Below are 11,823 nucleotides of genomic sequence, written 5' to 3' on the forward strand. Positions count from 1 at the left end.
TGGACAAGACAAACAATTCAACAACTACTTACTATCCCCCAAATATAGCAAATTTATTTCCCCTCTTACCTTTGCTCACACAGCGCTTCTTATCTCTTATATTCTCTCAACTACTATCTTAATCCTTCCCATGCCAAGGAAGCAATTCAATGCAATTTTCCAAACATCCATCCCATGCCTTCTATACCAGAGGGGGGAAAAATCAGTGAACTGAAAGTCTGTATTCACTTGCCTACACTCTTGAGGATATGCTGTATTCAGACTGATAGCTTTTTTTATGTTCACTGGGCTCATGGATATGAGGGATAGTTTGTGCAGAGGCACTGAGATAGGAAATGAAATGTAGACCCTAGGAGGTATCTAGTAGATCAGTTTGACAGGGCTCAGAGTACATGAAGGTGATTAATGAAAAGTGAGGAAAGAATTTGTGAAGGGTCTTAATTGACAACCTAAGGAATTTATTTTATCCAAGACATAGCAAATAACCACTGAAGACACTGTGCTAAATGGTGAAGATACAAAGAAGAATTATTCTGTCCTCAATGAGTTTATATCCTACTGAAAAATACAGCGGTTTAAAACAAATTTTAAAACACAGTGTATAACTTGAAGAGGAAAAGCACCTTTGCAACTAAAGTGACTAGGAAAAGGTCCTATAGTAAGAGTCACCTGAGTTGAGCCATGAAAGAAGCTAAGGATTCTAATGTACAGGAAACGAATTTCAGGCTTCAGAGACAACCTGTGCAAAGGCCTGCATGCGGCAAATGCAACGCAAAGTTCAGGAAACAGCAACTTGGCCAATTTGGATGTCACATAGATTGCATAAATAAGAATAAATCGAAATATATGCGGAAAGGCAGGCTGTAGCCAGACTATGTTGGGCTTTAAATGCCAAGCTAAGGAGTTCATATTTTATCCTGCAGGCAATGAGGAGGCACTAACATTTGTCGAGTAAGAGAGTGATGTGGTAAAAGCTGTGCTTTAGGAAGATAAGTTTGATGTGGAGGGTGGATTTAAGAGAGACTGATAGCAGAGAGATCTACTGGGGTCTATCACAATAGAAGCAAGAGGTGATAAGGGCCTATACTGGGATGGTTATAATCTGAACAGGGAGAAGGATATAGATATGAGAGATGTTCTGGAGTCAATACGAACAAGACTTGGCAAATGACTGGATACTGAAGGAGAGAGGGAGAGTTGAAGGAAAATGAAGAGTTGAGAATGACTCAATCAGCAGTATTTATTAAGTACCTACTATCTACCAGAATTATGCTAGGCACTGGTACACTGATGCATCCAGGACACTAACAGAAATGATATAATCAGATCAGTAATATAATCAGACTTAGAGTATTTGCACTGCATGAATTATGTGTAGAATGGATTGAAGAGGAGAAAGACTTGAGGCAGGGGACCAATTAAGAGGCTATTGCAATAGTCCCAGAGGAAATGAGGAACTGCACAAACATGCTGGCAAAGACTGCAGAGAAAGTGATGGATATGAGAAATAATGTGGAGATAGAACCAATAAGAATTGATCACTGATTATATATAGAAGGTGAGATGAGAACCATAATTAAAACAACAATAATAACAGTAATAAAGCTGATATCTAATGTTTTAAGCTTTAAAAAGCACTTTAACTATATTAAATTATTGGATCTTAATCCTGTGGGGCATGCTACTACAGGTTTTACTCCTCTTTTAGAAATAAGGAAACTGGGGCTCAGAAATCTTAAGTGATTTGCCTAGAGGCACACAGCTAACACTACTGGATGACAGATTCAAATCCAGGTCCCTCTCCTCACTTCAAGTACAGTGAGGACAGGGAGGTTTCAAATCTAAGTGACTACAAAGACAGCAGTACCAGTAAAAGAATTAGGGAAGTTTTCAGAGGGGTTGGTTTAGAAGGAAAGAGGGAGAAATGTCACTAGGATATCCAGAAAGAGATATATAACAGGCAGTTGATGATGTACAACTGAATTCTGGGATAGAAACTAAAACTGGACATAGAGAGACTTGGGAGTCCCATGCATAGAGATGCTCTAATTTCTCTCCTGGGCTCCAGACTGGAATTACCCATCACCTACCTTTCGTACATCTTGAACTACATGACCCATAAGCAGCTCAAACTCAACATACCAAAAGCAGAATTCTCTCTTCCCCCTAAACCCTCTCCTCTTTCCATTTTTCCTAGTACTGTTAAGGTCACCACCATCCTCTCAGTCCCACAGATATATAACTTCAGTGAAATCCTTTACTTCTCAGTCCCACTCACCCTACATGTGCAGTCTGTTGTCAAATCTTATTATTGCAGCTTTCACAAAATTTCTCATATAGGCCCTTCTCTCCACTCACATGGCTGCCACCCTACTGCAGGCCCTCATCATCTCACACCTACACTATTGCAATAGCCTACTGCTTGATCTCCCTCCCTCAAGTCTCTCCCCTTTGGCTCTTTCCTATCTTTTTTGTCTTCTTAGACTTTAAGTCTAAGTGCCTCCGCACACTGAAAGATGCAGTGACAGTGCCCTACTCACTCTTCCTACTCCATCATCAGACTCTGGGCCTTTTCATTGGCTATTCCCCAAGCACAGAAGGCACTCCCTTCTCTCTCTGTGGACTCAGCTCAAGTCCCACCTTCTGGAAGAAGTCTTTCCTATTCCCCTTTCCTCCCACTTCTAAAGCTTTCCCACTTTCCATTTACAATGTGTATGTATATGCGTGTATCTTAAATGTACTTGTTTATCTGCATGTTGTCTCTCCCATGCCTGTTTGCTGACTGACAGAACAGATATGAGATAGATCAACACAGAAGAAAGACTTTGGAGGACAACCATAGTTTAGGGGTAGGAGACTGATAGTAATAATAAAGGAGCCTAAAACGAAGCAGTCAGCACAAGAAAAGATCACTAAAATGAAATCAAACTGATCAATTTGGAAAAGTAGAGGACTACTAGGATCAAATACTATATTAATATCTCTATATGTTATCTAGATATGGTCTCTCACAAATGTTTTTGCTTAGTCTAATAGGAAGAATCAATCAGTAGGGGGGCAGGAAATGAAATGACACAAGGAAAAAAGATATCAAAAAACATTTTAAGGAAAAAGTAAAAAAAGCAGTCAAATGGACAAATGAAGAACTAGGAAAAAGAAGTATGGAAGCAAAGGGGAGAGAGACAATATTCAGGAAACGGAGGTGGTCAAGAGTCAAAATCAAACAGGCCATTTTTGTTATTATTTTGTTAATACCTATTTTTTAACAAATAGTATTTTGGAGGTTATAGATTTCTGTTTCTAGGTATGATTTTCATTTTTTCTTTGAGTATTTGTTTTCACTGATAATTTTTTATTTTAAAAATGTTTACTTAAAAATATTCTTCCTCTCCTTTAAGGACCAATTCCAGGCCTACCTCCACCACAAAGCCTTTCTGATCACTCTAGTTCACTAGGATCTCTTTTCCTCTCAACTCCTATAGCACTTTTTGCCTAACACTTACACTTAGGATAATCCTTATATTATTATATTTTAAAGCCTTATTTTTACATAATTTTATGCTTATGTATTTCTTCTCCAATTAGGTTATAAGTTCCATAAGAATAGAGAACAAGAATTAGTCTTTTGTATCTCCCACAGAACTTAAATGTTATATACTTAATAGCTGCTCATTAAAATCTGTTAATTGAATTGATGAAGTATCTAAATAACTAAAATAAGATGTTTGTAAAGCTCTCTGCAAACCTGAAAACCCTATATAAATACTAGCTCTTACTGTTACCTAAGTTCATGTAATGGTAGTAGCTTATTGCTCTCTACCATACATATAATAACTTATCCCAAGATTTTTTTAAAAGTTCCTAAAACCAGAAGTATTTACTTGGATTTGAAGGGCACACAATTGTTAATTCCATTCCATCAAAGACATGCAAGAAAAAGATGTAAAAGATACGTTGTTGAACTAGAACATCACTGCAGCAAACTTATTTCCTACACAAATCACACTATGAACTATTCTCTCCTCTATACCCCTCACTGACATTTTTATCCAGGTGAAATAAAATTAAAATGGTCAAGGGCAACCATAAAATAAAAAAGAAGTCCCAAAAGAACAGCCCCAGGTGTTTACAAGTTGGGAAGAAAAGTCCCATCTCCATGGAGCTGACTGTGTGTGCTAGTGGATTCATAGACTTATTTTCCTCACCCATTACCTCCTTGAGTCATGGACCAACTTTCAGCAGCTGAGGGAAACCCTTCACTGTTCTGCACTTAAGGCAATTAGCCCAATTCACTATACCCTAGAGTGAACTGATGACAATTCAAGAATCAAGAGTGGCTGGAGACCAAAAGAAGGTCAATTTTTTAATCTTTTTAAAGGGGCATGAGTGTAACTCCTGAAGTTATAAATCAATTTAAAGTAAATAATTGTAGCGGTACTAAAATAATCCAATTTGTAAACATGTAGAGTAAGATTTTTTTTCTTTTGTCTGACACGACACTTGTAATCCACAAATGAGTGCCACACAAGCTGAATCTCACAATCCAGACAATAAGTAAAAAATCAAATCCATAGAGCGATGACTAATGCTTCAAATCAGCATATACATATCAAGAGGTGCCCCCCACATACACCCAGGGAGATATTTTCTTCTTTTACCTAGACGATGGAAGTGACCATACTTTCAAGTACATAAGTGACACCAAATTGAGAAGGGTTATTAACATCTTAGGAGACAGGACTAGCATTCAAGATGACCTTAACAAAAGTGGACTGACATTCTATAGTGATCATGCAAGAGCGGTTTTTTTTTGTCTGTTTGTTTGTTTGTATTGTTTTTTTAGAACTGGAGATAGGGATAGGCACGATTCAACAGAAAAAGTCTTTGGGGCATGGGGGGGAGCAAGGAATGAGAATAATTTAGTGGACCAACCATGATATTGGGGTTCATTTATTCATTTATTCACAACAAGAAATTATTTAGTGCCTCCTATTTGCACAGCACTGAGTGGGGCAGAGGAGAAACAAAGGAAATATAAAACATATATACTATGAAATCATGAAAAGCAGTATAAAACCAGCATTCCAAAAGTCTTACTGAAATTTTATGCCTTAGTTATTAAAGCTTAAATAAACTTATAAATAATACATATTATTTACAAATATAAATAAGTTAAATAAAGCCTAAAAAAGTAATGGTCAAAAATTCACTAAGGTTTTTGGAACATCCTTTATGAACAAATAAATAAATAAATAGAAATAACCTATATAAATAAGGTTAAAAAAGGATACCAACAATAAGTTCAGAGGGTGGGTTGTTCATTATGGCATGGAGCAGTCTAATGGCTTTATGGAAAAAATTAGGACATAAGTTGCCTTTTGAAATAATAGAGAGCTTTTGGAAGAGGGAAGAACACTATTAACAGAGAGAAGTAATGGGGAAGGTAATAAGTATTTATTAAGTGCCTACTATGTGCCAGACACTGTGCTAAGTGCTTTACAAACATTATCTCATTTGATCTTCACAACAACCCTGGGAGGTAGGTGCTTTATTTTCTCCATTTTACAGCTAAGAAAACTGAAGCAAACATTGGTTAACTGACCTGCCAAGGTCACACAGGAAGTGTCTGAGGCTAGATTTGAATTCAGCCTTCTTGATTCCAAACCCAGCACTTTATCCACTGTGCTACCCTGCCTCTAGGCAAAGAAGATAGTCCTAAGATAGGACAACCAGAACATTGTCCCAGAGTGCCAAAATTTAGAAGAACACAGCTCTTCTCCAGGCAATTTTCATGTGGTCCCCATGCCTGGTGGCCTTCTACCAGTCCCATGGCACAGTTTCTGGCATCTACATCATCTTGAACACTATCCACAACCAAGGTTCAACTCCCTCAGACCATGACACCTCACTGCCTCAATAGCCTTATGTTCTCCATTCATCCTAGGATGAATACTTTACTCCCAACTTTATCTCCTACCTGCAGCCTCTCCCATTTCCATGTCCTTCTGGAGTTTGGAGATGAGGTATTGGCTGGTGGGTGTGAGACTGAGTAACAGGTCACCATTCCCCTGATGTGACTCTACCCTAAATGGCTCACAAAAATGAAGGTAAACGTCTCACAAAAAAATTCACACATATCACAATCAAAGTAAAGGCTACCATGTAGTAGAGATGGCATCCCAAGGTCTTTCAGATCCTCTCTGTTCTTGCCTCCTGGCACCTCTCCAACGTCTCTTCCTAAAGCCTCCTCCCCCAACCAACCTATGCCTATCTACAGTGCCAGAATTCATACTTACAGCTCTGCCTAAAAGAAAGGAAGAACATGAGCAAAATCTTAGATTATCACATGAGGATGATGGGTTAGAAGGTCTATGAAAAGTATCTGGTTTATACAGAAAACTTATATTGAGAACCAGTTAAGGAGAAGACAAGGTAGGTAGGGATAGGCCAGATCCTTGAAAGCCACATTTGAATTTTGACACTTTTCTTGGCTCAGAAGTCTCCATTGGCTTCAAGACAGCCATGTAATGAAATCGATGTTTCAGGAAGGTTAGCCTGATGGCTCTACTTATGATGGGCTAGAGGAGGAAAAGAGTGTGGTGATACTTCACCTGCAGGAAGAATAAAGAGGAAGGAATGGAGGTGAAAGATATTTTAAAGGAAGAATTAGAAGCAGCAAACATTCAGACAAAACTTAATGAAAAAAAACTTCCTGATAAGAAGAGGGGCATTGAAATTAACTACTGAAACTATGGAACTAAATTACTGGAGATTTTTAAGAGTAAGATAGACAGGTGACACTAATAGAAAGTGTAGTCCTATCAGGAAGCAAGGCACTGAACTGGAAGACTTTTTAAGTATCTTTTCACCTTTAGGCGTCAGTGAATCCTCTCCCTGCCAAAAAAGCAAAGAGAAGCTGATACCTATCTTTCTACTTGGTTTTTCTGGACCAAAGCAATTCTCAACTATACTAACTCAGGTCAGGTAAGGAGACTTGAAGAAGTTAAGAATAACTTGGAGCTAATGTCTCTTATCTTACTCTACTTGAAAGTATATTCCTACTTTAACTGCACAAGTTATCTTATCATTCCTATCTCATCACTAGTATAGGGGCTATCTTATTTCCCAAGTGGTCATCTATCTTGCAATGTCATGTTCCATACAGGAGCCAAGCCACATGTGTCAAACATTCTGCCACAAAGACATAAGGCAACCCAGCTAATAGTTTACAAGGAATCACAGTATTATTTAACTTCAAGAATGTATAATATGTAGCAATGCTGTATACATTCAAAATGTGTAAATTCCAGAGTTTTCCTCATTCCTTTTCTATAAAATGTATCGCAAAATGAAATTGCCTTTACTGGCTTTGGCAATTTTCATTACCTGTTACTCAAATTAAAAGAAGTCACTTTCATTGCAAAACAGCAGTGAAAGAAATCATCCACAATATTTATCTCCAGACACAACTGTGCAGAAAGGGACATTAAACAACATATACAATTAGCCTGCTGACCATTATTATCTAAGATAGAAAGGAACAACCACAGTGTCCAACTATTTAAGGTACGATATTACATCACAATATGTGACAGTTTTCTTTCCCTCCAGTGCTTTTCCTTCATACCTAAGAAAAAAAGTGATCCAAAGTTCTTGCCCTCATCTTACAGAAGTATAAGCCTACATAAACAAAGTAAATGAAACAATGAGGTTAGCAGGACCAACTAGAAAGACCAGGAAATAATTAAGTGAAATCTTTTTCTTCTGTTGAACAAAAGTATTTACATTATCTACTTGTCTAATACTCAATGGATCACACATTCTAAGACAAGCTTTTCCCCCAACAATTTAAATACATCTATTTTTAACACAGCTCATAATTTATTTTCTGTTCTTGTCACAGACCAACTAGATGAATTCTCTGCATCCAAATCAGCTGCCATAGCCTCACCAATTCTCACAACCTCCCCACTGCACTTAACATTACTGTTTTACAGTTTCCCTCAATTCCATTTGGCACATATCTTTCCCATACTTCTGGTTAACTACTTCATCCTCTCCTTAATTCAATCCATATCAATTATTTTCTCCATCTACATCTAAAAGTCAACTTCAATTCCTAAAGACTGTCCCTCTTTACCCCTTATGAGCCCCACTCCTCTTGTTGACTGAATTCTCTTGCACCTCACAACCTTCTCCTTTCATCACCCTTCAATCAGCCCTTCAATGCTCCACTCCTCACTCATGTTGTCAACAACGCCTTATAAACACCGATCACCACCTCCCTACTCACATCAGTACCAGCAACCACCCTACCTACTCTTCTTCCATAACTTTCCTCCTTCCCTCTCCCACTCCCCTATTTGACGCCCCATCCGCGGTGTCCTCCAAACCATCCCTATACACCCACTTATCACTGTCCCTAAACCACTAATTCAGCTCCCTGCCCTACTCCCTTACAGCTCTCCTCACCCCATGACCCCTGAAGCCAAATTCCTGTCCTTTCAGTCCATCCAGTCTCACCTGTATCATCACTCCATCACCTTCTACCCCTCCCTCCCTCCCCATCTGCCTGCTCGGGACCCCTCCTCCCTCCCCATCTGCCTACTTGGGGACCTCCTCCATCCACATTTAACTACTAGGGACCCTCCTTAGGACCCTGCCCTCCACGTCTGCCTCCTCAGAGCCCCCCCCCACATCTGCCTCCTCGGGACCCCCCCACATCTGAACCCTGACTCACTCCCCCTCCCCCGGCCATCTGACAGCTTCCTGGGTCCCGGCAGGGGCTCCACGGCACGGACAGCTCCGCCGCCGCCGCCGCCCTCCCTCCTCACCTGACTTGGGTGAGTCCCGGCTCCCGCGCCGCGGGCTCCGAAGAGGGTGGTTGGGACAGAGAGGCCGCGGCCGCCGCCGCCGCCGGCCCGAGGAGGCGCGCGCCTGCTCAGTCCTCCATCTTTCCACGTCGCCCGGCTCCCTCTCACAGCCCGCCCGCCCGCGTCCACTCGTCCGCTCTCCCTCTCTAGGTCTAGGTGTCCGTGCGGGGGGGAGGGGAAGGGGGCGGGTCGAGGGAGGTGGCGACGCGGACAAACTGCCGGGGAGGCGCGGGGAGGCGGGGCTTGGAGAGTCGCGGCTTGTGGAGTCACGTGGGCGAGGCTCCGAGCTCCGCTTTCTGCTCCCTGGAGGATGCTGGGAAATGGAGTCCGCTTGGGAAGACATCCACGTGTGCGTGGCACCTGTCATAGACTCCCAGGATCACAGATGGCCAGGGGCCAGCGGCTGCTCACGACACACTTTTCCGTTTCATCTGCATTATTAACATTTTCCCCATCCCTTTCTTAAGTCTCGACAGTCAACAAAACAATAAATCAAGCCCCGATTTGTAGCGTTTGCCGATTTCCATGGTGTGAATGCTCACCCTGGAAACTTTACCATGGCTTGGAGCTGGTAGGATGAGGCTCCCGTGCACCGCTGGGTGCAAGGCCCCTTGGAAGCCAGCTGGGACCCGTTCCTGACTTTACAGTTGAAGAAAATGAAACCCTGAAAGGCTAAGTGACTTTTCCTAGCCAAGAGACTTCGACAGAGTGGAGAGGGTGCTAGTCTGGAGGGAGGAAGATTTAGATTCAAATTTCACCCCAAACAATGATGAGGATGCTAGCCACCCTGTGACAGACAGGTGGTGGATATAATATGCAGATGAATCACACATTTTATGGGAATTTGTTTTGCTTTACTTGAGAGAAAGTCTTCTCTCTGGAATAGGTGGAAGAAAAAGTAAATGCTAGATAGTAAAAAAAAAAATTTTAATTCCACTCAGACTCCTAATCTTTGTTTGGCACAGGGTCATGCTCTCCTAGCCTGTTTCCTTATCTATGAAATGAAGGTAGTAGTGTCTACTCCATAGAATTAGTGAGAATCAAATAAAATCATATATGTAAAGTGCTTGCATATCTTAAAGTACTATATAAATTTAAGCCATTACATTATTATTGTTATTTCATTTTCCAAACTCCCAGAAGAGCAGATCAGAGTTTTGAGCTCACAGCCTCCGACTCTAAATTCAGCACTCTTCCCAATTGCTCCTTGGTTATGATTCCTCCCTATTTGCTTGCTTTTCTATCTGGAGGTTCTTCACTGACATAGAATCAGGAAATCTGAGATATAATTGGAAAATCCGTTCTGACACCTTATGTAGAATATATACATGATTTCTTTTTTTAAATTAATTTATTGATTTTTAGTTTTCAACATTCATTTCCACAAGATTTTGAATTCCAATATCTCTCCCCTTCCCCCGACCCCAAGAACACCCCTTCTCCTGATCTGCCCTCCCTTCTATCACCCCTCCCCCTTCTCTTATTCCCTTACCCTTCTATTTTCCTGTAGGGCAGGATTATATACATGATTTCTGAGATGGTCAAGCATTCTCTGCCTGAATACTTTCAATGACAGGTAGCTCTCTACCTGATAAGCAGAGCAAGTCCATTCCAATGTTGAGCAGTATTACTTGTTTTAGTTCTTGCTTATATTGGGTTGGAATCTGTCCCCTCCTTTTAAATTCTACACATTGTTTCTAGTCATGCCCTCTGGAACAAAACAAAGTCTACTGGATTGGGAGAACATGATTTGGAATCAAAGCTCTACTAGTAAGAATTATGATTGGGAAGTCATATCATATTCACCTAGTTTCCTCATCTGTGAAATGAGGGGATTGGAATAGATGATCCCTAAAGTCTGTAACAACTCTCTATCTTGTGATTCCATTCCTTCTAATGGACTCAAAGCCTTATTGCACACTGGAAGGAAGTTTGGAGATTATCTAGTCCAAGTGAAGACCAAAGTACCCAAAATACTTCACACAGGAAGTTCCTGTCAGAGCTGGAACTAGAACAGAGTTACTTGCTAGGAGCAATTTGAGGAGAACCAAAGTATCACACACAATCCCCAAACTTTCACTCCCCACATACTATGGCTAAAATTCCTATTAGCCATTCCTATGGCTTAAAGCATTTAAAGCCCTAGTCAGTATGCAACTGTATTACTAAGACTAAGAGTAACAGATCAGTCCATCAATAAACATTTATTAAGCTCCTACTGTGTGATAGACATTGTGCTAAATGCTGGAGATACTAAGAAAGGCAAAAGACAGTCCTTGCCTTCAAGGAGCTCCCAGTCTAACAGAAAGGAAAAAAACACATAAAAAGAAGGTGAAAAGCTGGGGCAGGTAAGAAGAAGGAAGGCATTTGACATAGGAACATGATAAAGTCCTGCTGCCAGATAGGAAATAATGAGTTGGCTGCCCTGGGCACTCACCTTAAATAGAGGATCTAGAAGGAGTTCTCCAATGTCCACTCTCCACCTCTCTAATCAAAGGGAGGGAGAGGTACCAGGGGTAGGGGCTACTAAGGAGGTATAACACATGAAGCTATTATCACCATAACAGCTTAGCTCTAATTATTTAATAAAATAATGTAGCAAGTTATCCAGTAGGGTCTTGAATAATTGGGGCTGAAGACCCTGGGGTTGGGATGAGGTAGGACCCCTGAAAGGAAGGCCTTAAGGTATAGTTATAGCAGTATGTAGAATCAGGAAGCACACTGCCTTCCTGGGAAGTTGGCTAAAGAATTGTATGTCCTCAAAACAAGCTCAGTCTGTTTCATAATTTTGCCCCATCCTGAGTTGACAAAGCATTAATGCTAAGCATCTTTTATGGATTAGCTTACTGAAACAAGGGGCAAGTGCTCTCTTTACAAAGATCCTTTCAATAGGACTTAGTACACACACACACACACACACACACACACACACACACACACACACACACAC

The 11,823-nt window shown here is 40.7% G+C and overlaps 1 protein-coding gene across 2 annotated transcripts in view; it reads right to left on the minus strand.

The window, feature by feature from the left end:
• DYM (dymeclin) overlaps positions 1 to 8,932 on the minus strand; it is a 559,394-nt gene extending 550,462 nt beyond the window's left edge. For both annotated transcript variants that reach the window (XM_027868956.1, XM_027868957.1), the window contains exon 1: positions 8,835 to 8,932. The gene's annotated coding sequence lies outside the window, so the exon portion shown is untranslated. The remainder of the gene's footprint in view (positions 1 to 8,834) is intronic.
• Positions 8,933 to 11,823: the final 2,891 nt, after the last annotated feature.

Source organism: Vombatus ursinus, unplaced genomic scaffold (genome assembly GCF_900497805.2).
Source record: "Vombatus ursinus unplaced genomic scaffold, bare-nosed wombat genome assembly UNPS02014791.1, whole genome shotgun sequence".
In the NCBI taxonomy this organism is placed as follows: Eukaryota; Metazoa; Chordata; class Mammalia; order Diprotodontia; family Vombatidae; genus Vombatus; species Vombatus ursinus.